Genomic DNA, 23,097 nt, shown 5'->3' on the forward strand with positions numbered 1-23,097 from the left:
AAGTAATATGGGTATGGATTCGTTTTTATTTCCCTCTCTAGATATACCCAATGCTTTTTCAATCTGAACACTTAGGAATAAAATCAAGTCTTTTTTTGTTGTGGAGGATGCTGGTGGTAGCACTGGGGATTGAATTTAGGGCCCATGCTCTTACTTGTTTTATTTGCCTTAAGGCCCTCTAACTCTGGCTTTTTGCTAGTTAATTGAAGATAAGACTCTCATAGATTTTTCTCCCCTTGTTGGCATCGAAACACAATCTTCAGATCTTAGCCTCCCGAGTAGCTAGCTGAGCCACCAGCTCCTGGGTCTCAGGTCCTTTTTCTTGACCCTTCCTCAATTACTCTTCTGAGACTTTATTAGATACATGCTGCAGCCCTTGCACCACCCTCCACATCTTCAAACTGCTCTTCCATAAGTTTTCTAATAGCTCTCTGATCTGTCTATGTTAGCCCCACTCATTTTAATAACACCAGAGAGTTTTTAGTTTGGCACTTACATAGTTTTAAGTTTTGAATGGGATCATTGTACTTTTCCATTCTAATTTATTGAATTTTTAAGAAAAAATTATTGATTGGAATAGAGTGTAAACATATGAAGATATAACAATGAAAGCCTCTCCTGTATAACTAATAAAAGCCAATAAAAAACAGAAAAGTTATTCCAAAAAAGAAGAAAGGTATTTTATAAAGAGTATTTTCAAGTTTAAGAGTTTTAAGATAATCTAAACATATCATTCATCAATGTTAAAATGGTCTATTCTGTACTCATAGCTTAGATTATATTATGTGGTAGTTTCATTCATATTTTTAGTTCTTTTCATAGTAGAGAAAGCCCTAAAGGGTCTTGAAGATAAAGACCTGGACAATTCATCTATGTAAGATGAGGGCCCAGACTGGGTACAACATTCAGAGGAAATTCAATAAATGTTTCCTTATTTCCTTTGCTCTGGTACTCAAACAATTCATTTTTATTTTCTTTCAATCTTAGCTATAGCAGATAATACATAATTAGGCGACAGATGTCTATTCGTTGTGGACGACTTTGTTCAATAGAGTACATAAATTCAAAGCAGAAGTAGAATGGCAGGACATAGAGACAAAGATGGTGTTATGGACCACTGTTATTTGGATTGCTGCAAAGAGCTTTTTGTGTTTTTTAAGGTCTTTCAGAAACCTTGCCTTCTGCTTATTATTGTATCTCATTTAGCCCCTAATATGGTAATAAATACTTAGACACTCACCAAATTCTTGTTGCATGAATGCCCCTTCCAGAGATTCCTCCAGGATGAATTTGAGAACTATAAGAGTGTTCTAAAGAAATCAAAGTGAAATGAGACTGGGGAACCTAGAATCAGCATGAGGCAATGCTCAGTCACCAGAAGCTGGACTTAGAGACAAGCTCTTTTTTCCTAGTTATATTATCTGTAATGCAGCTCATTTCCAGGACTGATAGTTAATTCTTTATCATTGTATGTTCCCCTCCTCCAGGTCCCCGAAGTCCAATGGCTTGGCAGCAAGGGATAATGCAAAACAATCGTGGTGCTTGGTCTTTGTCTGATTTGTGATTAGTTTTTCTTGGTTATTCTTGTACTTTAACATTTCATCTGTCTCCTGAGACTTTGATGTTGGGCATATATTTTATTTATCTGAATTTTAAAACACGGCCATCCTTTGTGAGAACAGATGCATCCAAGTGCTTTTTTTTTGTCTGTCCCCCCTCTGGAGCTGTTCTTTGTTTTATCAGTAATGTGTGTGCTGGAGAATAACTTTAATGGGATCTATTCTGAGTGGCTGAAGGACATATGTAGATTGGAATCTATTCTTCAGGGGATGGGACAATTTCACCATCTGAGCTATATCATGCTTTTAACCTTTGCGTGAGTTGGAGGCTGAATTCAAAGTTTCCCACAGATGTCCATGACCTAATTCTCAGAATCTGAGACTTATTACCTTAAGTAGTAAAAGGGATTTTGCAAATGTAATCAAGTTAAGGAAGTTGAAGATGGGGAGATTAACCTGGATTGTCCTGGTGGGTCCATTGCAATCCCAAGAGACCTCATGAGAGGCAGGCAAGAGAGACTTCACTGTAGAGAAGGACAAAGTAAATTGATGATGGGACAATGACAGGAGTGGTTCAAGTTGAAGATGGGCAAAAAGACCACAAGCTAAGGAATACCAATGCCCAGTTAGATGAGAGAAAAGTAAGGACGGATTCTTCTGAGCTTCCATGAATGCACCTAAGGACCCTGATCTGCACAGGATCAGTGAATGGAGAGATCAAGCCCTATTTCATTGAGAGCCCTGGGCGGGGAAATGGGCCTATGGATTTAATGTACCTGATGACAGTTCCTTGTCCATTGACAGTGAAAAGACAGTATCTCCAAGGATCTGTACCCAGAAAACACAATGAGTTTCAGAGGAGAAGTTTGATGATAAGTATACAGCAGTATTTTATACATATGCTTATCACACTCAAACCCAGTGGCCTCCATGATCTTACTCTCAAGATAACAAGAAATGGTCTCAGCTCAGCATGCAACAAAGCTTGAACTGTAGTTCTGCTTTTTTCATCACATCACTACTCTGCAATACCTGTTTTATTTGGTAGGATCTAGCTAGTCAGTCCTCACCTTCTGCTTCCTTGGATATTCCCTATCTCATGGCCACCACAAACTACTCTCAGTTATCAAAGTGCCTCTTTCCCATCACTTGCCTGACACAGTCTGTCTGCTTCCTTAGTGTATGTGGCCTAAGAAAACGTCTGCTTAATCCTCAAGGTGCATATTAGTATGGCATTTCATCCATAATCCCTTCCTTTACCCACCCCATCCCATCACCAACAGTGGCTGAATTGGATGCATGTAGTCATATATATAATTTTTATGGCCATTGTATTTGATGATCTATTTATATATTTGATGTGTTGATGTCTATTATAGTTATCTTTTGTTTGTAAGTTTTTGAACTGCTCAGCAGCAGGAGTTTTTCATTGCTGAATGATAGTGTTTAACACAGAGTAAGACTATGAATACATGCTAAATGAAAAAGTAAGTTCTCACGAGGTTTCTGGTATTAGTTGTACCTTTGCCTGGCCTTTTTACACTGAGTCACTTCATCATGTTACCAAGAAGTCCTGCAATGCATCCATCCAGCACAGCACTTAAGTAGCACTTGAAGTTCTGGTGTTAAAGTACCAGCATGTTCCTAGGTGCCTGGATCCCTTCCACACTGACTTCTCCAGGGGACACACACTTGGATGGTGGCAGAAATCATAAAGCTTCCAAGGGCAGCTGTGACTTACCAAGGAAAAACAACCCAGAACAGTCCTTCAAGCTTCCTGAACCAGTTTGCACCTCTCAGCTAGAATTCAGTCTCTGATCGATGCTGGGTACTTGAATTACTTAACCCTGCCTCCTCTTTAATCAATTAATCATTTACCAAAAAGGTGAAATAATACGAATGATTGTTTATTTATTGCTTTGCTTCCATTCTTGAAGTACTCTGTAGACTTGTCCATATTTCAGTACATGTCAGTTCTCTTCAATCATCTGTTCTTGACACAAGCTGATTTCTGAATTTGATATTTATTGCAACCCACTTAATGGACTGCTCTGTGGGGTACTTTCATTCTGAGAGCATTTTAGAAATGTGTTTATTCTTCCACAAGAATTACATTACATCTGATTCATATTTATTTGCTTGTTTTTGTTTCAAAACAATATGTTGCCAAGTCTTAAACAATTCTTTTGGTAATATCCTTTTCTGGGGAAGAAATTTGCTCAAAAGGACATTATTTTAAGTGAGTGTGGAGGAATTACCATCTTACAGTTTCTACCAAGAGTCTTCAGTAATTCCCTCTGATGCTCTGAATTCTAATTAAAAAGGCTGGATTGTGATTATATTGCTAGTAATGTGTACAAATGCTGATTTGGCCATTATGGTTTACTAAAGAGAAATAAATTGATGTCTATCTTTTGAACTCATCGGATAAACAAAAATGTAACTATATCTAGATCATCAGAAGAGAAGAGTAGAACTGGGAGCTGAAAGTGGTTCTTTTCTGTTTTGGAAATAGGGGATTTTCCACTCAAGGTTCACATTTGCTAGGTGGGCATTCACTAATTGAGCTACACTCCCAGCCTTTTTTCGCTTTAGTTATTTTTTTTTGGATAAGGTGGGCCTTCTTCCCATTCTCCACTATGTGAAGCCAACACAACTATGCGATATATAGCTGCTAGAGGATGTATACATGCTCCAACCACAATCAGACTTGTAGATTCAGGTTCAAAACTAGATGATTATTATTGCATGCCACTGAAATGTGGTAGCTTTTCATAAGAAGTCATTTTGTTAATTAATAATGAGGTAGAATGAGTGCCAGAATGTGGAATGTTGATATAACCAAAATCAAAAAAGAAGAGGCTAGCAAATCATTAAATACACAGTCGGCAAACCTACAGAAATGGTAAGGAAATTGTACTCAACCTAGAAAAAAATGGCAACAGATGTTACATAGTATCAAAACTATTTGCAAAATTTTCCCCTGTGACTTATTGTAAATGAAAGAAGTCAATTACAAAAGACTACCTATTGTAAAACCTTGTTTATAAGAAATGGACAGAACAGGCCAATCCAAAGAACAGAAATTAGGTGAGTCTTTGGCAGGAGATGAAGGATGGGACTCAAGGAGTGATTGCTAGTGGGTACAAGGAATGCCTCAGCCTCAGGGCCTTTCATACGTTAATTTTTCTTACAGTCCTCAACCATAAGAACATAAGAAAAAAAATCTACTGGTGTGTAAGAGACAAATGGCTCAATTGTCATTGTCACCTCCTAGCTTACAACTGTAAGAATTAATAACCCCCAGAAACAGAGCTCTCTGCCCAACATGTAGCTAGCTGTCTACAGATGCATAATGGAGCATACCCAAGGCCAGGTGAATCTCACAGCTTTGAGTGGTTTCAGTGCTTTGTATGTAGCAGCAGTTAATGATGCAATAGTTAACATAAATGGAGCTCTGGCTCTGTATCATTGTTTTATTCACTTTCCAGTATTAGTTCATATATTTCTTATAACCCTTAGAAGCAGATGTTATTACTGTTGCTATTTTGCAGTAAATGCAACTGAGAAAAAGAGATTTTAAAAAATAATCCATTAACAGATTGGGAGAAGATCTTCACTAGCTATACAACAGACAAGGGTCTCATATCTAAAATATACTTGAAACTCAAAAAATTAAATCTCCCAACAACAAATCCTCAAAGAAACAACTGCCCAATAAATAAGTGGGCGAAAGACTTAAAGAGAAACTTCTCTGAAGAAGAAAGAAGGATGGCCAATAGACACATGAAGAAATGCTCAACCTCTCTAGCCATAAAAGAAATGCAAATCAAAACAACATTGAGATACCACCTCACCCCAGTTAGAATGGCAAAAATCAAGAACTCTAACAACAACAGATGCTGGAGGGGATGTGGACAGAAGGGAACCTTACTTCATTGTTGATGGGAGTGTAAACTTGTTCAACCACTTTGGAAAGCAGTATGGAGGTTCCTCAAAAGACTTCACATAGAGCTCCCTTATGACCCAGCAATCCCACTTTTGGGCATTTACCCAAATGTTTACAAACAAGACCACACTAAAGCTACCAGCACAACTATGCTTATTACAGCATTATTTACTATAGCTAAGATATGGAACCAACCCAGATGCCCCTCAGTAGATGAATGGATCAAGAAAATGTGGTATATATACACAATGGAATCCTATGCCTCCATCAGAAAGAATGACATTGTCCCATTTGTTGGGAAATGGAAAGACTTGGAAAAAATTATATTAAGTGAAGTAAGCCAAGCCCAAAGAAACATAGGTCCCATGGTTTCCCTTATTTGCAAGATCTAGTATATGTATGAGTCAAGCAGAAAAGGTCAGATAATGTGATGTTAGGAAAATGAACCCTTAGATATGTATTTTAATGTTTTTTTCTTTTATGCATTTGTTTCTAATGCATTTATAAGATTATTTCTTTGTTGCTTTGTATGTCCTTCCCCCACAATATAACCCCTGCTTTCACTATATTTGATGTCAGTATAATTTGTGGAGGAGATGGGGAAAAACAAGTCGTTTAAGGATACAGGTGGACCTGTTGCAACAATGAGAAGTACAAGTTGTCATGTCAAAAACAAACTTTACAATGTTGGTGTGGGGGGGGGGGTTGGGTGGGGGGGGCGGGGAGGCTGGGAAGGGATGTGAAGGGTAAACAAAGGAGGAGGCTGCAATGCTTGATAAGAAATGTATGCATTATCTTGCCCATGTAATTGTAACCCCTCTGTACAGTATGTTCACAAAAAATAAAAATTAAAATTAAAAAAAATAATCCATTAAAATCAACAACTAGACAAGCACTGGTAGCTCATGCCTGTAATCCTATCTACTTGGGAGTTTGAGATCTGAGGGTCAAAGTGTGAAGTCAGCCTGGGGAAGGAAGTCCATGAGATGCTTATCTCCAATTAAGCACCAAAATATTGGAAGTGGCACTGTGGCTCAAGTGGTAAAGCACTATCTTTGAGCACAAAAGCTCAGGGACAGCTTCCAGATCCTGAGTTCAAGCTCCAGTGTCAGCCTACACACACACACACACACACACACACACACACACACACACACACACACACACACACAGGCACTAAAGTCATCAACTAGTAAGTAATAGGATTTGAAAGCAGTTTGGAACTAGTGACAAGCATTTTGAACAGTATAGCATCTAGTCAACATTATTGCATTGTGCAAAAATGTTTATCATTGACCTTTGTTTCCCTTATGTTCCATCAAATGGGAACTCATTAAATATTGAATTTTCTATTTGTATCAACATGCATAACCCTATTCTCAGTTTCTGGCTTTTCCTGTTTATATGGTACTGAGGAATTTAACCCAGGGCTTCATGCACGCTAGGCAAGCACTCTATCACTAAGCCATATTCCCAGCCCTCATTTTTTTTTTTTTACCATGGTAATTAATGAATGAGCAATTCAAGTACAAAAGCTTAATCATCAAAAGAGAATACTTAATACAATGGCATTCATAAAAGAAGTTATCTCTAGGTCAAATGAAATGAATGTGTTAGTTACCTATAAAGGTATTCTTCAAATATAAATTCCACAGTGGTGAAGAAAAATCAAGAGCATACTGAAGACACTACTAACTGAAGAATAAAGTTAAGATCTTGTAGCATCCATGTACACTTTGGCTCATCAAGTAGCTTTGACTATCACTTCCTCTATGTACTTTGGTAATTCTCCATTCAAATAAGCTGTAGTCACCATTAAGCACATATGGTATGTTAGACATTATGTGTGTCTGGTGTTTAGGATCAAACCCAGGATTCAACACATGTAGGCAAGAGCTCTACCATTGAACTTCAGCTCAATCCTTTTGATGTTTCTCAGGCACATGAAGAAGTTGGGTTCTCACAGCTCCATGAAGAATTTCACTCCTGCTTATAAATGTGCATGGATATTATTTAGGATGAAAATAAGAGAAACAACCAAAATGTCAGTGACATAAAAATAAATATATTTCTCTTTTGTTTAACACCTGTCAGAGGAAAACAAGAAGTCCCATATAGATTTCAGCAATTTCTGTCTTTTTCCTATATTATCCTGAAATCTCAACAACTTCTGTTGCATAGCCTAAATGAGCTGAATGAGTTCCAGCCATCACATCTGAATTCCAGGTATCAGGAAGGGGGACAGTAAAAGGTAAATAGAAAAAACATGCTATTTGCTTTTAAGAAAATTATCTAAAATGTGCCCATACTATTCTTTTTTTTCATATTCTCTAAGCCAGAACTTGGTCACCTACTCACATCTACCTACAGAGGCAGAGAATTATAATTTTCAGCAGAGCAGCCATTTAAAATTTTTTCCATGTGTGGTATGAGAGTCAGAGAATAAAAAGCAGTGCATAATTTGCATTCTGTGTCACCTTCAGGTCACAGGCCAGAGAGTGATGGAATTGGGATTGGGATTTTAATGATTGCTGGCCTGTCTTCCCTGCGCTTGGCTGCTGGGCTGCAAGGTTACCTTAGTCTTGGATATTTTTGCTGGTCAGTCAGAGATATGGGTCATATGAACGTTATTGGCTGGGCTGGCTTTGAACTAGGATCTGTAGGTCTCAGTCTCCTGAGTAGCAAATCTTATAGGCTTGAGTCACTGGTGCCTGGCCCAGCTCAGAATCTTAATCCTTTCATTTTCAATGTGGTTTTTTTTTGTTTATAACCTGCTTCATTAAAATGGCACTTCTTTGTATAATTACTTAAAGACAATAATTTATTTTTATAAGTTTTTTATTGTGAAAATACTGTACAGAGGGGTTACAGTTACATGAGCCAGGTAATGAGTACATTTCTCATCAAGCATTGTTGTCTCCTCCTTTGTTTTTCCCCTACCATCCCTTTCCTCCCACCTCCACAACTACACTTTGCCCCTCCCCCGCCTAAATTGTAAAGTTCATTTTTCAACATAATATCTTGTACATCTCATTGTTACAATGAGTCAACATGTATCCCTATTTAAACATTTTTTTTCCCACCCCCTCCCAAATTACACCCACATCAAATACAGTGAAAACAGGGGTTATACAGTGGGGGAGCAACATACAAATCAACAAAAAAAAAATCGCATAGTAGCTTATAAATACATTAGAAACAATAGCAAGAAAGAAAAAACCACTTGTGTCCCTATCTTAGGGTTCATTTTGCTTAACTTCATCTTATCTGGTCATATACACATAGCTTTTGACCTTTTCTACTTGTCCCAGACATATACTAGTTATTGCAAATAAGGGAAACCATGGGACCTATTTTCTTTGGGCCTGGCTTACTTCACTTAATAGAATTTTTTCTAAGTCTTTCCATTTCCTAACAAATGGGGCAATGTCATTCTTTCTGATGGAGGCATAGAATTCCATTGTGTGTGTGTGTGTGTGTGTGTGTGTGTGTGTGTGTGTGTGTGTGTGTGTGTGTGTGTATGTATACCACATTTTCTTGATCCCTTCATCTACTAATTTTTTTTTTAAAGAAGTCTCACAAACTTTCCTGTCCTGATTGGTTTCAAACCTGAGTAGCTAGGATGATAGGCTGGTGCCCAGCTAAAATTTTGTTATTTTATTTATTTTTTAACATATATTCAAATAAGAATAATTTATTATTTGGTCTTGTAAAATGTCCACAATACAAAGTTGGTTATGAAATGCACAAATGCATGAATAGCCAAGTTACATATTAGTTATACATTTTCTTGTTGTTCTATTATTCTGTAAATATCAACATTGAGCCTGCTTTTCAAACTTGTTTTACAGGTCATATCAGTACATGTTTCTGTAGCATTGTTTTTTTTTAATATTTTCTCATCTTTAAGCACAAAGGAGTAGCTATTCTCCAAAGCAGTTTATGAATACACTACATCTTCACTGATGTCACCCCTTTCTACTTTCTCACCTACCCCTCCCATCCCACCCTTTCCCTTATTTTGTGGCTGATGTCCAGTGGAATAACTGGATATACTCTGGAGTCTCATTTCATCCATCAGCCTATCTCCTATAGTTTTGTTTCCTCTTGTGGTTTCTCTGTTCTGGCTCCCTGAATCCTATGGGCCTTTCTCCCCTTGCAGGATCCTGCCCAGATTTCTTGGCCACTGAGCCCTCTCCATTAGGCAGGAACTACACCAGGATAGGAATGGCAAATCCAGGTACATGTACCTTGGGGAGTTTCTAGGTATACTGCCACAGTCCCTCACACAGGCTAGCAGCAGGTACCAGAAAGCATGGAACTGTCAGCTTAGCAGGGGTAGGGCTCTCCTCCACTGGATTCATCTTCCTAGCATATCTGGATGTGGTGCACTTGAAGTCACCCACCTGCCATGACCGGGTAATGACTGTGGAGTGGAAAGGTGCCTGGTTCCTGCTTGGGCAAAGCATGTAGATCCAGCGTCTGGAAGACTCACTTAGTCTATGAGTATCACAGGCCCATAGAAGCTGACGGTAAATTCCAGTGAATAAACAAAAAGCCAAGACACGTGGAAAGGGAAACTACAACAGATCCAAAGAAATAAGCTCTAGTTTAAGAACTACATTTCCCCCTTTCCATTTGGCACTGAGACCTGCAGATTATCCTAGAAAACCCTACTCTAGCAGCTCCCTCTATAGTAATTACTCTAGCAACCCCAGCAAAATGTAAAACTATACATGTCTTGCCCAGCATGAAGGTGGTTCCCTGCTCTGACCATGGAACCTCTTCAGCAACCATTCTCTTTCCTTAATTCAGCTCAACTGCCTTTGCTCCTGCCTGTTCCTATTAGAAAGGTCAGTCCACACCGCCAGTCTAGGCTGTCCTGAAACCCTGAATTCTATTACTCCTTCAGAACCAACTTGTACCCTACCTCTAGGAAGTCTTGCTTATTCCCAGTGATGACCTCTTTCTCCAACTTTCTGTATCCCTTCTACAAATATGGGAAGTATAGGGGATTTTGTTTTTAGTAGTACTGTGTGTGTGTGTGTGTGTGTGTGTATGTGTGTGTGTGTAAAAGAGAGAGAGAGAGAGAAAGAAAGAGAGAGAAAGAGAGAGGAGGGAGAGAGGATGAAGGTGAAGGGAGGGGCGAGATTTAAGATGTTAAAACTCCTTGAAGGAAGAAACACAGCTCTTAGAGATCTTTGGTTCTAAATTCAAGCAGAGTATGGACAACACAAGCAACTGTGAATGGCTGCTAATGGTTAGATTCTGCACAAAGGCTCAGGAGACAAGCAAAGTGAACCAACAATACATACAGAGGTGTGAGGGCGGGGATGAGGAGTAGAAGGGACAGAGGATGGAGACAGATGGGGAAACCCACAAGAGCCAAGTGACCACATTTTTTAAAGTCCCATTTCTGTATGTGTAACAGTCTCAGTGGTTCCTAAATCCTCACTACGATTCTGCATCTCCAGTCCAGGAGCCCCAGGTGCTGTTTTCATATACTGATCTTTTAATTGTGTCTCCCTGCTCATTTGAACATGTGATTTGCACATCCGGCCCACAGCTTCAGAGCCTAAGTCCTGAGGATGATCACCAGTCCCCAACCCCCACCACTACACTAGTATTTGTCTAAAGATCCATCCCTCGTAAAGGGCCTTTGTGGCCTTGGCTTATGATAATATTTTGGGTAAAGTGTTCTGTTTCCTCTTTGTGATTCTGGTCAGACAGAGAGGATCTGAGCTCAGTGTGTGAGAAAAGGGCAGAGGATCTGTAATTTTCTTTAAAACCTTTCTTGGCCAGAGCCCTGGTCTAATTTGTATGATGCATTGTTCCCAATGTTAGAAAACACCATGCTGGCCTACAAAGGTAATTTATGGAAATTACAGGCATGCATGGGTTGGATTCTTTTTTTATATTATACATTGGTTTGATGGTTTGAATTTTTTGGTGTCTTTTCAAATCTCTAAGGGGTAAGTGAGCCCAGAGATTTCCTAAAACTCCTGCACATCAGAACCTTCTGCATATTTTGTTGGTCTAAAAATTCAGAGGCAGCTGAGGCTTTTGAAAATGGCCCCTGCATTCTGTCCACATGAAATTTCAGAGTTGCTGTCTGATCACTGCATTTTGGTAAGAAATTTGAAAATTTTTTTTGAGTTGACAGCCTTATTTCATGAGTATCTCATAGATCATACTTCTGACCAATAGTATTTTGAACTTGTACATCACTTGAAACACAATTATACTGCAAAAAAAAAAAATTGTGTGCTACTACTAAAATTTGAACTCAAGGCCTGGGTAGTGTTCCTCAGACTTTTTGCTCAAGGCTGGCACTCTACCACTTGAGCCATACCTCTATGTCTAACATTTTGGGGGTTAATTGGAGATAAAAGTCTTGTGTACTTTCTTACCCATATTGGCTTCAAACCTTTATCCTCGGATGTCAGCATCTTAAACAGCTAGGATTATGGTCATGAGCCACCAATAGCTAGCTTGAAAATACTGTGTGTTTTGGGGATTTTTTGCTTGTCCTGGGGCTTAAACTTGGGGCCTGGGCTCTGTCTCTGAGTCTCTTTGTGCCCAAAGCTAGCACTCTACCACTTGAGCCACAGTTCCTCTTCTGGCTTTTCCTGAATAGTTTATTGGAGATAAGAGCCTCACGGACTTTTCTGCCCAGTCTGGCTTTGAACCTCCATCCTCAGCTCCCAGCCTCCCTAGGAATTTGAATTTTATCATTATATTGAATTGAATATTTGAATATTATCATTATAACATAGCAAGTAAGTACTGATTTGCTTATGTTTTTTAAGAAATTCCATTTTTCTAGGTAAAGTATAAACTATTGAGTATGTTCTGTTAAGAAACAAAGTTGGTACAGTGGGTTTGTCTTGATTTAATATGTAATTGTTATCTGATATATTTAAAGTGGCCCTTAATATTCCTTTTATCCCAAGAAGGTAGCCTGTCCTTATTTTTTGGCTGATAAAGATTACTAAATAATACAAATAATAATACAGAATAGCTCCAATCTTAGACACCATGAAACAAAAAGAAACAAAAAACAAAAGCAAAACTGTTTCCTGAAATCATCTATTACTCTGTCATCTTCTTTTTAAAAACTAATCAGCTACTTTGCTGAAATCTTCCTGTAATTAAGGTGTGGAATATCTACTTTTTATTCATTCATTCATACAACAGACGTTTTCTCTGTGAATTCTCATTTCTCCTTTCCAATTTTGGCTTTGCAAGCAAGCCTGCTATTTATTTCAGGGACTGATCGATGTCTTTCAGTTTAATCCTCAAATAATTATATTCAAACACCCAAAGAGTACAAATGTAGCAGCCTAACTATTTAACTCAAATTCTAAATCACTAGTTATTCATGCTAATGGTTATAATGAGTTTTAAAGGCATATATTATCATTATTTAACATACCAGAAGAGGGTTTGGCATTTCTTTTCCTTGCTAGTATTTAAAACCTGCTGAAAGTAAAATTGCATCAGACTCTTATTACTGACCTCTGGGTATCATGGGGTAGCTGTCCGCCATTTTCACCTCTTTACCTCCCTTCTCTATTTATATTACCTAGAGAGTCAGGAGAAAGATAAGATCAAATAAATGTGTATCTTCTCCACTCTCTTATCTTGCCCACACACTTAAATAGGTTTAATAGGCAAGGTGATACACATGACTGTTTCCTCAGAGAAAAGCTTGTGACAGCATGATTACTCACTAAGCTGTCTCCTTCACACTCACACCATCCATGCACCACTACTGTTCCTGTCTCTCATACCCTTTTGAAACTTCCCCAACTGTTCATTCTGGAAAAACCGAGAATACACACACACCATATATATATATATATATACACACACACACACATACATATACATATATATGCATATATAGGTAATGTTTTATTGCAACAAAGCAGCTGATTCAATGAAAGACTGGAAGCTAGGCATTCATAATTGGCTTTGTGATCCTCTCACAGAAGAATGCAAATGGGAAACTTATCCCTAGATTCTGTATCCTGCTACTAGCCTATCTCACTGAGATCACTGCCAAACCTAAGCCAGTAAAACACAGGGCAGAAGAGTCAAGAACACCACAGGATTAGTTAAGACCAGTGGTAGAGGATAGAGCCACACAGAGAAGACTGGGCATAATCCTCTGAAGAATTTCTCTCCTCTAATAGTCTCTCTCTTTCTCTCTCTCTCTCCCCCCCTTCCTCATTCTCTCCCTCCCTCCCTCTTTTCCTCTCTTTCTCTCCTGCTCATGCTCTTGTTCCTAGGGATATGTAGCTCAATCTATGATTTTTTTCACTCCTTTACCTGCTACTAGAACTATCTCTTGCCTCAAGAATCTCTCTCACATCCTTTCCAGAAGGAGCGAAATGGACTATAAAACACCTGCTGCTGTGTTGGGTGGTAACTACTCTGTTGTGTGTCCTTATATAATAAGGTATATCCTTATTAACTCTCAATGGTAGACAACAGTAGTAGAAGGCTATTTGTGATGAGCATTTGTGAGGATTATCTGGTCTGGACAATTTGAATAAACACTCTAACCTTATTAGACTTTAGTTAACTTTAAAAACCATTCATCCTAACCAGGAACCAGTGGCTCACACCAATAATCCTAGCTACTTAAAAGGCTGAGATCAGAGGACCAAAGTTCCAAACAAATCCTCAGTATAAAAGTCTAAGACACTTGGTCTCCAAAATAGACTTCATGTCTAGACTGGAGGCGTAGCTTAAATGGTCTAGCACCAACTGAGCAAGTATGAGTTCAAACTCTGGGACTGGCAAAAAAAAAAAAAAATCACTCATTTTGGCTAGCATGGTGGTACATACTTGCAATCTCATCTATCTTAGCAGGTGGAAGCAGGAGGAGCTAAGTCTAAAGGTAGCCCTGGGCAAAAGGAAGACCCTATCTGAAAAACAGATTAAAGCAAAAATGGCACGGAAAACCATGTAAGACTGGCCTAACAAGCACAAAGACTTAACTACAAACCCCAGTACGTACCACCTTCAGTTATCTTAGAGATTGCACAGTTGAGCAATGTGTCATCTGTCTCCTATGGCTTTGCCATAGTTAACCACTCTAAGGTGAGAGTTATGATGATAATGGTTGCCTAGGTCACTTTTCTGGAATATGAAGACTGTGTTCCATGAAGGCAACAAAAATACTGACTCTTCACTTGGGCTTGAGCAGGCATCAGGGTGGTCTTTATGTAAACTGAAAACTCTACCTGTAGACCAGCTAATGCCACTCTCTGAACATACCAAACACACACACACACACACACACACACACACACACACACACACACATGAATTGCACATACAACACTGATTGCTTCAGGTCTAATTACCTTCCCCACACCTTAAGTCACCCTGCTGTTTTATCTCATATTTACCTCCAAACATTTTCCTTAGAGAGGTGAACTTGCTTCTCTACCTTCCACATTCCAAATAAATTCTCTGTTGCAAAACTCATTGTTAGCTGGATATCGGTGGCTCACACCTGCAATCCTAGCTATTCAGGAAGCTGAGATCTGAAGATTGCAGTTCAAAACTAGCCTAGGTAGGAGCATCTGTAAGACTCTTATCTCCAGTTAACCACCAAAAAGCTGGATGTGGAGGTGTGGCTCAAGAGGTAGAGCTTGGAAAAAGCTCCAGGATGGAGCCCATTGTTTGGGTGATTAGCATACCACACAGTGGGTAGCAGCATAACACCACAGTGGGTAGCACCAGCACAGTATTTGGTGCGGGGGAGGGAGGAGGAGAGGGAGAGAGAGACTGGAAGAGAGAGAGGGAGAGAGGCAGGGAAAGAGAGAAGGAGTGGAAGAAGAAGGAAGGAAGGAAGGAAGGAATGAAGGAAGGAAGGAAGGAAGGAAGGAAGGAAGGAAGGAAGGAAGGAAGGAAGGAAGGAAGGAAGGAAAGAGGGAAGGAAGGAAAGAGGGAAGGAAGGGAGGGAGGAAGGGAGGGAGGGAGGGAGGGAGGGAGGGAAGGAAGGAGGGAGGGAGGGAGGGAGGGAAAGAGGGAGAAAAAAAGAGAGGACGATCTTCCTAATAAGAATTTTCTAATCAAAGGCTGATGGACTAACAGATAAATATTCAGGCTTTAGCCATATCAGGCTTTTCCTTTGATAATATGCTAATTTCCTTCTAAGACAAATTATCAAAGCTGAACATTGAGATTTTTACTCACTTAGAATTAGGCTGGCCAGCAATGACTCAGTCAGAAGTTCTCTTCCTCATTGCCAGAAGATCTTTGGGATGTTCTGTGGCTGTTTTCAAAGTCATTCCAAACAGCATTCTTCCTTCAGCTCTGTAATAGAGGCCAGATTTGGTATTCAACAACACAAAGACCTTCCTTTTCATCTGCCAACTTGAAGCATCTCTAACTCTGCAAAGGACAAGAAGAATCAGTGACTGCCAAGGCTACACACATCAGTCTCCAAATGCTCAAGCAAAAATTATGAAGGAAATACCAGGCCAAGATCCCCCAGTGCAAAAACAATGGCCATTTTAAGTATAAATGTCATGGTTTTTATGTTTCAAAAGAAACAAATTAGTAGAGACCTTTATTCTAAAGAAATTAGTTAGGAATTTAGGAGAAGACGAAAAAAAATGTATGACAAATCAGCTTAAAGATTTTCACAAGAAATGGGGATTTTTTTTTTATCCAAAGCACAAGTCTTATATTTCATGAAATTTCTCCTTGGAAGATCATAAAATACTCCATTATGAACATACTAGAAACTTGATGAACTATTGTTTTTGGCTTGTTTGCAAGAAAGCAATAAAGTTGCCTTTTCTTGGCTGTTATCTAGATTCTTGTCATTATCCATGACATTGTACAAACCTACATTATCTTTAATTTTGTTTTTGCAAACCGATAGTCCGAAGAAAATCTCTTTTCCACTTAGTGAGTATTTTATTTTCAGTGTCTCCTTTGGTATGAGCTCAGCTCCCAGGGAAAGGGAGTTGAGAAACTCCTGTGAGATTGGCAAGGACAAATGGTCACAGGCAGTAGAAGCATAATAAAGTCCTAGTAAATCTGCAACAATTGTTTGTTTATGTGTCTTCAGTAGCTTTATCATTCACAATCTGCTCCAATATAAATGTTAGTGATGAGGAATTCCAAGTTGCTAGGCAGTGTAGAGGTCATTCTCTATCTATCCTTTGGCCACTAGCACTGGGGAACAGCCAAGCCTGTAAGATGAACTAGTTTAGTCATAGGTGTGATGGCCAGTTTGTGAAATGGAAAGAAGTAGCCAGTCAAAGTGACTGAATGAGTTCACATTAATGCATCAACATTGAGTTAGGGTCTATGGCTCCATGGTATATCATTTGCCTTAGCCAGGTACTGGTAACTCATGCCTATAATCCTAGTTACTCAGGAGGCTGAGATCTGAGGATCACAGTTCAAAGCTGATCCAGGCAGGAAAGCCCATGAAACTCTTATCTCCAATTAACCACACACACACAAAAAAAAACCCAGAATTGGATCTGTGGCTCAAGTGGTAGAGTACTAGCCTTAAACAAAAAATCTCCGGGACAGTACCCAGGCCCTGAGTTCAGCCTCAGGACTCAAAAAACAAAACAAAACAAAACAAAATCATCACTTTCCTATCATGCACAAAGCCCTGGGTTTGATCCTCTTGAGTAAAATAAAATAGGTAACACTGGTATGAAAGAATGCATTGCAGTAGTGTTGAGTCACCCAGGAGTCTCTAGGACGGCCACCCAGGCTTACCACACAGAGAACAAGGTGGAGATGTAACATGGCACCAAGTTAGGACTATCAGTTTGCAAAAACGAAATTAAAGATAATGTAGGAAAATTCGTTCCAAAGAAACTGCAAAAATGCTAATCCCTTGCAAGAGCTGCAGAACAAGCAGGAGAAAGCTTAGCTTAAAAGTGTGCGAGGCAGAGGCCTCTGAATGGAGAAAGAACAGAAAAAGCTTACCAAAGTTAAATGGAAAAGAAGAATACAAGAGTGGAGGCACCACCAGCCAGAAGAGGGTGGTAGCCTCAGTATACTAAGTCCTTGTGGGTTAAAGGGATGTTCCTCCATCCCCCATCTTTCCTCCGCCAAAGGGCCAAAGGGAGCCTCTTGCTTAAAGTTCACTTAACTTACAAGCATCAACAATAACGCTGAGAGGACCATAGTATAAAAGGCCCACATACATACAAACAGGCTTCTTGCCATGTGTGAGCCATAGGACCCTAGAAATTGAGACTTCTCTTCCTGGAAGGTGAGACTATCCCACAAATCATACAATTTGTTTTTAATTTTGCAAACAAGGAAAAAAAGAGATTTATTCAAAATGGCACAGTTAGACTAGACTCCATGTCTTCCATTACACATCACTACCTCTCCAGGACTCAGATTTCTGAGGAATAATGAAGCTAATGGAATTAGGTAACTCATAACCCAATTTCTCATTTCTCAATGAAATCAGGAAAGGAAATATGAAGTCAGGATGTGCGTGACAAGAAGATAGGGCAGCTCAAAGGAGCCCCACTGCGGACCCGGGTTTGTGCTGATATCCATCAGGGAAGTGGCTTCTTTCAGTGTAACATCTCCCTAGCTTCATGGAGTTCCTGCTGTGCAGAAACACTAATGCTGCCCTAATTTGGGGTTCTTACAAGGGAAAGCCAGTGGCTCACAGGTGCTGAAAAACACTGTCTGACAAGCACTAGGTACAAGCTTCTGCAAATGCTGATGAAAATTTGAGTAGACTATACTGAACAATCTATGCAACTATGTTTAATTATTGAGAAGAATACATTATAAATGTCAGCTTGGCCCCCAGATATAAGTAACCAAACTAATTAGAGTTATAGTTCTGCCCCCAAAGAAGGGAAAAGGAAATGAACTGTCAGAATGAAAGCTACCCTCTGAAGGTCAAGGTCAAGAAACTAAGGCTTCCACCAGGCTCTCCCCTCCCCCTTCCCCTCTCCAAAAAATGTAATGAGTGTTTAATTCAGGCAGAAGCTCTACATTTTTGGAACATACAGACATATGGAGGAAATATCAAACAAAGAAGTACAAATTTGTGTGGGGAGGGGGATACTGAGGCTTGAAATTGGGGCCTGGGCATGTTCCCTTAGTTTTTATACTCAAGGCTAGTGCTCTACCACTTGAACCACAGCTCTACTTCTGGCATTTTGGTAGTTAATTGGGTATAAGATTCTCATGAACTTTCCTGCCCAGGCTGACTTTGAACCACAAGCCTCAGATGTCAGCTACTCAGTTTCCTGAATAGCTAAGGATTGCAAGCATGAGCCACCAAAGCTGGGCAAGAAGTCCATTCTAACCCTGATAATGACTAAGAAAGCTATATGGTAGCAATTTCCTTTTTTGTTTCACGTCATCCAGAGCCAGGCGTGGTGGTATGTGCCTATAATCCTATTTGAAAGGTGGAGATAGGAGGATTGAAATTCAAGGTCAGCCCAGGCAAGAAGCAAGAGACCCTCTCAGGAACAAACTAAAAACAAAAGAATTCAGGGAGTGGCTCAAGTGGGGGGGGGGGAGAGAGAGAGAGAGAGAGAGAGAGAGAGAGAGCTAGGGTTGGATCAGGCACTTAGAAGGAGGGATTGAACCCAAAATAAACTTTGACACCTTATAATTTGGCCAGTCACTGCAGCTTTTGCAGACATATGGGCCCTTTTAGAACCTTCAGAAGTAGATTAGGAGCACGAAGTGACTCTGGCGTAATGCTCGTGTAATACAATTGTTTACCAGCTAAAAGTATTTTATCACAAGATCTTTATTTTGTTTAATTGGCATTGGATGAACCTTTAAAAGCAATGGAGCTACTCTGTCAATTCAAAATATTGTCTTTTTCAAAGAAATGGCATAAAACAACCATCCTAGCTATTTCTTTTCAGACATTTGTGACTCCTCAACTAAGATGCTGTCATCAAAAATGTAAAAGCCTATGAAAAATTAAAATGACTTTGGTTTGGCTGTGGCCCTCAGCTGGAATAAGATCATCACATGTCTTCTCTTGTACATATGGGGTTGCACGTCTGGGATTTTGTTTTTCCTTCTCTTTTTTCTTTTTGCTAAAACCATGTCAACTTCAAAGTCCCCAGCTGCCCCCCCTTTTTCTCAATTTTCATATGTTATTCTTCTTCTTCTCTATTATACTGTGGCTCTTTCTCTAAACAAGTGGTATGCCCAAACTTTTCCTCCATCCCATAAAATACAAGCAGAAAAAATGTCTAAAATAGCATCCTTCTATTTTTGTCATTTTATATGATTATAGCATGCTAGAAATGTCACCATAATTATAGCAACAAATTATTTCAACAATCCTCACAAGCAATGCTATTTTTAGGCCATCAGAGAAATAGAGAGAGAACAAAGCCACCCTATAGAAAACCTGCTCATGACTCTGCTTGAGCTCAGGGCTGGGAGTACCCAGCACTGCACGATTCAGTGTAGAAACAAGTGGGACCATGAGTCTTCATTTAAATCCAGAATATAAGAAATAGAATAAATAAAACATTTAAATGATTATAGCTTGGCATTTACTCTGCATTCCTTGTGTGTGATGTACTCTGTATGAAAAATTCCAATCACTGCCTACCTCTCTTTTAGGAATTAAACTGGATTGCTTGTCAGAGAGAGCCCTATAGGGGCAGAGGAGGAGAGTAACAGAATAGTAATGGTTAGATTTAATTTTAAAAAGATATTTGTGCTCTTTTTTGTGATCATACATACATTGTTAAGGCTGACAAAATATGCCTGGCTCTGGTGGCTGGTGCCACCAGCTACTCAGGAAGCTGAGATCCGAGAATCAAGATTTGGAGCCAACATGGGCAGGTAAGTCCATCAGACTCTAATCTCTAATTAACCAGCAAAACCTACAACTGGAGGTATAGCTCAAGTGGTAGTGAGCAGAAAAACCAAAGTGTGAGGTTTCCGTGCACACACGCGTGTGTATGTGCCTTCATGCATACACACAAAGTCTAAGAAAAATGAAGTCAATTATTATGATCCATGCTTACTTCCTTCATTTCATCTTGAGCAAGGAAGAGTTGGCTGGAATTACTTGTTTGTGTTATTGGTTTTTCCTCCTTTTATTTTTAGCCTCTTTTGTTTTATGGGTTTTTATATTGCTTTGTTTAACAAAGCTATAAATTTAGGGATGGAATAAATTTCACAGTGACTCTTTAACCTCCGTTGGTAGGATGTATTTGCAGATTTAGCTCAGAGAATTCCGTGCAGGATGGGATTCAGAGAGGAGTTAAAATGCCTTTAACCAAAAAGAATCCCTAAGCAACTCATATTTGCTCCAAATTACCTGTGTCTTTTGCCTATTGGTTCATGTACCTCTTCCCTTTGGCAACCAAGTGGAGTTTGCTAAGGTGCATTCACTGGGTGACAGGCAAAGTAGCTTACAATCTCTATCCAAAAACCTTACCATGGCACTCAACAATTCATCCCAGGGAAGTGTGAAGCTGCAATTGCTGATAACCACAACCCTATATTTGCCATATATAGCCACTCAAAGCTAGCACTCTAACATTTGATCTACGGCTTCACTTCTGGCTTTTTAGTGGTTAACTAGGGATAAGAGTCTCATGGACTTTCCTGCCCTGGCTGGCATTGAACCACAAAAATTTAAGGAATATACACACACACATATCTATATATCTATAAATAGATTATATATAGATAAATAAATATATATATATATATTCTGGACCACTTTGTGTCTCCTTTTGTATCATTAGGGTTTACCTGGCATACTTCAGATTCCATTGAAGATTGCCTTTTTCCCATTAGCATTTTTCTGGTGTGCATTATTGCCTGCAGTCTCTAAGGATAAATTTGCCATTAGTTGGCTGTCATTATATGGTGGAAGCATGCATACAGAAGAAAGTCTAATGCAGGGCACACACAAAAATTTGTGACTATTGCCTAGCATGCAGACAGGATCAGGGAACACACCTGAAGGGTGAAAAATGAGCACAAGAGGGTGGCATCAGGGCAAAAGACAAAAAATTTTAGGAGTCAATTGCTGCTTGTTTCTTATCCATGTGAAGAACAAACCTAGAGAGGACAAATAACAACACAAAAGCAACCTCAGTAACATGTGTGTGTCAAGAACTGCAGCCACGGCTCCATTTGGAATGAATAAACATGTGTTAATCATTAGAGTTTGAAACTGATCCCAGAGTATGTTGCATTAGTGCTACAGAACGTGAAAAATGAATCCCTGCACAAACAATAATTATGTCTGCTTCAATAGCCACAATGTTGCCCCTCCAAGGGTGGCACTCAGGGCGGACAGAAGAAGATGACATGATGTCATGGGTCACATTCGAGGAAAGAGAACATGCGATTCCTTCAGAGACAGCAAGATGTTCTTTGGCATGCAACCTACCAGCTTTGGAGGAGAGCTCCAGATGGATGCTGAGAATAAGACACTGAACACAGCAACACTGTGCTTATTGGACAGTTACCTGACAGCAGTGGAAGACATCTGCAGAAAGGGTCCCTTCATTCCGTTGATAATACATTGTCTTATATGCTTAACTGAAGCCAAGGGCTGGGAATAATTTCACAAAAAAAAAAAAAAAAGGAAAAAATGTAGCTGCCATGGTAACCTGGACAACAACAGACCTTCTGGATGTGACAAGATTCCAGGCTGAATTATACAAAGTCACCAGAAGCCCAGAAAGCAAAATGGATTTAATTAGTTGGTTAAGTCTGCCGCACAGGAGGGGTAGCAGTGCTTGTCCTTTATTCTCTTTCCAAACAACGCGTCAGTATCCCACGTTCCTAGAAGAGGAGCATTTTTAGCTAAGCACAGGATCACAAAATCATGTTGCCCATGGGAAATCCCCAAATTTAAATTCCTTCAAAATTCCCTTTCCAAATGAGCTGTGACTATTTGAAGGATGCAGAGAGAAATGGGCTTCCTTCTGTCTTTTCTACACATTCAGCAGTTCGCCTGCAGCCACAAATACAGACCAAGGTCAACACCTTCTAATCTTACAATTATATTAAGATAGCGTTAGCACAGGGATCATCCTCATCTTATTCATAAAAATGTATTTGGTCAGTACATATAACATATAATTGAGTTTTGAATAAAGCAAATTTCAAGAGAGCAGATTCCTTCAGCCTAGAATCTTGCTATATAATAACATCCTTACACTAGTACTCATGTTGACACATGGAATCCTGGTTACTCAGGCAGGAAGCTGAGATCTCTGGGTCATGGTTCAAAGCCAGCCTGGGAAGAAAAGTCCATGGGACTCTTATCTCCAAATAAGGTCTTTAAAAAAAAAAAAAGCCAGACGTGGAGATGGTAGAGATGAAATGGTAGAGTGCCAGCCTTCAGTGAAAAAGGGCCAGTGATTAGGCCCTGAGTTCAAACCCCAGTACTGGCACAAGGAACAAATGAAACAACAAACAATGAATAACAATAAAAAAATTGGGGGCTGGGACCAATGGTGAAGCACTTGCCTAGCATGTAAAAGGCCCTAAGTACCATAGGAAGAAAAAAAGTAAAACTTTTTCCTGAACCCAGTCTTGGACTATTCCTCCATGCCT

General features: G+C 39.5%; 1 long non-coding RNA gene across 2 annotated transcripts in view; it reads right to left on the reverse strand.

The window, feature by feature from the left end:
- The window catches only part of LOC138805702 (uncharacterized), a 107,167-nt gene that overhangs the window by 31,788 nt on the left and 52,282 nt on the right, over positions 1-23,097 (reverse strand). The window contains exons 1-2 of one of the 2 annotated variants that reach the window (XR_011365624.1): positions 22,002-22,049; positions 15,724-15,843 (exon numbers count right to left, since the gene is read on the reverse strand). This is a non-coding gene — a long non-coding RNA (uncharacterized lncRNA). Of the gene's footprint in view, positions 1-15,723; positions 15,844-22,001; positions 22,050-23,097 lie in introns of those variants that run through there. The other variant, XR_011365625.1, reaches the window with a different exon arrangement.

Source organism: Dipodomys merriami, unplaced genomic scaffold (genome assembly GCF_024711535.1).
Source record: "Dipodomys merriami isolate MVZ:Mamm:240054 unplaced genomic scaffold, mDipMer1.0.p SCAF_4, whole genome shotgun sequence".
Taxonomy (NCBI): domain Eukaryota; kingdom Metazoa; phylum Chordata; class Mammalia; order Rodentia; family Heteromyidae; genus Dipodomys; species Dipodomys merriami.